The sequence below is a fragment of the Morus notabilis genome, unplaced genomic scaffold (genome assembly GCF_000414095.1).
Source record: "Morus notabilis unplaced genomic scaffold, ASM41409v2 Scaffold11801, whole genome shotgun sequence".
NCBI lineage: Eukaryota > Viridiplantae > Streptophyta > Magnoliopsida > Rosales > Moraceae > Morus > Morus notabilis.
In genome coordinates, this window is record NW_010356568.1 from 75 (window position 1) to 3,929 (window position 3,855).

At 38.8% G+C, this 3,855-nt stretch overlaps 1 pseudogene; it reads left to right on the plus strand.

Annotated features, from left to right (window-relative positions):
• Positions 1-610: 610 nt before the first annotated feature.
• On the plus strand, positions 611-3,850 carry LOC21384097 (annotated as a pseudogene).
• The last annotated feature ends 5 nt before the right edge of the window (positions 3,851-3,855 follow it).

The following is a 3,855-nucleotide window of genomic DNA, read 5'->3' on the forward strand; positions in this document are numbered from 1 at the left end:
TTATCATTCGTAGTTAGAGTGATTTGATTGTCCAAGTATACTTGTACGTTCGTGGCCCAAAATGCAAACAAAAGGTCAAGTAAATTAGGGAGTAAACTAAAAGTCTAAAATGATCAAAATCTAGTTGCATCTCTGTAATATATACATCTATATCTATATATATTGTATATGTATAATATACACACCGTTTAGAATTTGTAGAAGTGTCTCCTGAAGTTGAGCATAACTGTATTCGAAAACAACTTAATTATATTTGCATTTTGTATTTAATGATAGAAGCTTAATTCAAGCTCCATTTTTAAAGCTTATACCTTTAAGAGTTATGAAAGTGCCCCATTATGCGGACTGGAAAACGGTGCAAGACATCCAAGATTCACAACGAAAGGCAAAATTGGGTTACTATCTTAACAAATACATCTAAAGTTGATTTGAGATTGGGCAGTAAAATTGCTAATTTTCCACTAATTACCATCATAACCAACACTCAGAAGGGCCAAAAAAATTGACTTCTTCAATCTAAATAATAAATACATTACCAATTTTTGGTCCCCTAGTAATGTTTCATTAGCCTTTATAGCTTTGAGCATTACCAGCATCAAAGATCAAACACATGATGAAGAAGCCACCTTCATTCCTCAATATCTTTTTTGGATTCTTCTTTCTGTGTTTGTTTTGCGGATCATCAAAATGCCAACAAGAGTACATCAACAACCTACAAATCCGCTGCTCAGGCAGCTTATCCATATTAAAAGGTTACCTCTGCAATGACCCTCTAAACTCATGCAGGTCTGATGTTACCTTCAGATCACAACCACCCTATGATACCCCGCTCAGTATTGCTTATCTTCTCGGCTCTAATGCCGCCAGAATTGCCTCAATTAACAAAATCTCAAATGTTGGTGATAATACTCCGTCCAACAACTTGATCACAGTTCCGATTTCTTGTTCATGTTCCGGCGGTATCTATCAGCACCTCACCCCTTATACTGTAAAGGGTACACAGAATTACTTCCAAATAGCAAATGGAACTTACCAAGGTCTGCCCACTTGTCAGGCTCTTAAGGGCCAAAACTACTATGACTATGATCAAAATCTTACTGCCGGTACTCAGTTGATGGTGCCGGTGAGATGTGCATGTCCCAGCGAAAAACAGATGGCGAATGGAGTGATTGCATTGGTGACTTATCTGGTCACCTGGGGTGATACTATTTCGTCGATTGCCAAGAAGTTTGGGACGAGTATGAAGAGCGCATCAGAGGCGAACATGCTGTCACCTACCGGCTTGATCTTCCCATTCACGCCTGTTTTGGTTCCAAAAACGAGTGAGAGTTGTGCAGAAAATCCCAACAACTCTTCCTGCAAATGTTCTGATGGTTACTATGCAGAGAGGATCTCAGAGGTTCTTGTTTGCCGTTATGAATCAAAAGCATATAACTCAAGCAAAAATGCTACTCTACTAGGTATAAACTGATCTAAGGAATGCTGGGTAAAAACTTGGTTATCTGCCTTCTGTTGTAAATCTTTTTGCTTGTTCCTCTGGATCACAGCTATTTTGTGCTGTGACGACCCTCCTCACAATACTCGATTAATTAATATGTGGTTAAGAGTACTTTCTGGGGTTTCTTAAAATATGCGGAACATTTTTTTTTTTTTTTATATAAGAAGGAATACTTTCATAATTTGTAACAATAATTTCAAATAAGTGAATCACTAAATTTCTTAAAGCTTCTCTTAATTTTAGTTAAGATAAAACCTTTTAGGAATATCCTTCAAATGGAATAGCATTTGAACTCTTGTTTTAAATACTCTTTAAAAGCTTTTCTAAAACTAGTCATTTCAATCGGCCATCTCATTTGACTTTAAAACGGATTTCGTGAGAAATCTTAAATTCAAGTACATCTTAAAGTCATGCTGTCACCTACCGGCTTGATCTTCCCATTCACGCCTGTTTTGGTTCCAAAAACGAGTGAGAGTTGTGCAGAAAATCCCAACAACTCTTCCTGCAAATGTTCTGATGGTTACTATGCAGAGAGGATCTCAGAGGTTCTTGTTTGCCGTTATGAATCAAAAGCATATAACTCAAGCAAAAATGCTACTCTACTAGGTATAAACTGATCTAAGGAATGCTGGGTAAAAACTTGGTTATCTGCCTTCTGTTGTAAATCTTTTTGCTTGTTCCTCTGGATCACAGCTATTTTGTGCTGTGGTCAATGTTCCCACAATACTCGATTAATTAATATGTGGTTAAGAGCAGGGTTTTAGAATAAGAAAAAGAGGAGAAAAAAGAGAAAAGTGCGGCCATGATAAGATTGTCAGAATTTGTGAAAAAAAAGGGAGAAGAGAAGGCAATATTGGGATGTGAGTGGGTGACGAATCTGATCTCAATCTTCTTTTGTGGGCGTGAGTTCAAGTCTACTTTCCTAGTTCATTAGTTAGTATTCCTTATGTGGTTAAATTCTTAAATTTAGATGACATGAATTAATATTGGAGAGACAACAAATATAACAGGAAATTAGGAGTATATGAATACACAATTTCGTCGAGCCGCATCAAATCTTGTCTTCCCTATCTCTATGTTATGTTGTGCTGCCATTTTACCAACACATTTGGTCCTCTTCTCATTTATCATAGCACTTTTGAATTTTTCTCGTGAATTTGCTTCAATAAATGCAGCAAGGCTACCTTCTTTTCACCGCATAAAAGATAAGGTATTATTAAGCAGAGTAGCCCCATAGGTAAACAAAAGGTCATATTTACAAAGCAGTATGACACAAGAAAAACGTAAAATTGATTTTCTAAGGAGCTTAGATTTTTAACATTAAAGCTTTGAATAGATTTGGTCTTTTCATTTGCTTCTTTCAGGCGTTCTTTCTGGTTTTGGACTGTTATGCCTGTGTCTACTCGGTTGCAAGCTACACCACGTTTTCAAGAAAAAGAGAAACCAACTAAGAAGAGAGAAGTATTTCAAGCAAAACGGCGGTTTTCTTTTACAAGAAAAGCTCAACTCCTGTGGAAGTAGCAAACAGACAAAGATATTCACCTCAGAGGAGATACTCAAAGCAACAGACAACTTCAACCACAGCAGGTTTCTAGGCCAGGGCGGCCTTGGCACGGTTTACAAAGGAATGCTGCCCAATGGTAGCGTAGTCGCCATCAAAATGTCACGAGCAATCGAGAGAAGCTGGATCGAGCAGTTCATCAATGAAGTTGTAATCTTAGCACAGGTCAACCACAGAAACGTAGTGAAAACTTCTAGGATGCTGTTTGGAGACAGAAGTTCCACTACTAGTATACGAGTTCATCCCCAACAATAACCTTTACCACCATATCCACGAAAAAGACCTCAAATCATCACTTCCATGGGAGGATCGCTTTAGAATCGCCTGCGAGGTTTCAGGAGCTGTGACGTACATGCATTCCGCGGCACAAGTCCCCCTATCTTCCGTCGAGACATCAAGTCCTCAAACATACTCTTGGACGACAAGTACAGCGCCAAAGTCTCCGATTTCGGGACTTCAAGATCAGTTCCCTTTGACAAGACTCACTTAACCTTAACAGTGCAAGGGACTTTTGGTTACATTGATCCGGAGTACTTCCTATCCAACAAATTCTCCGAGAAAAGCGATGTGTACAGCTTCGGAGTCATGCTCATTGAGATGAAGGGATTAATCTGATTGAACGGTTCAGTTCATTGACGAAAGAGAATCAACTTGGTGAGATTTTGGATCCTAGAGTTGTCGGAGAGGTAGGGCAAGAGGATATTTATTCCGCGGCCAAGCTTGCAGTGAGATGCTTGCGGATGAATGGGAAGAAAAGGCCTACAATGAAAGAAGTTTCGTCGGAGCTAGAAGGACT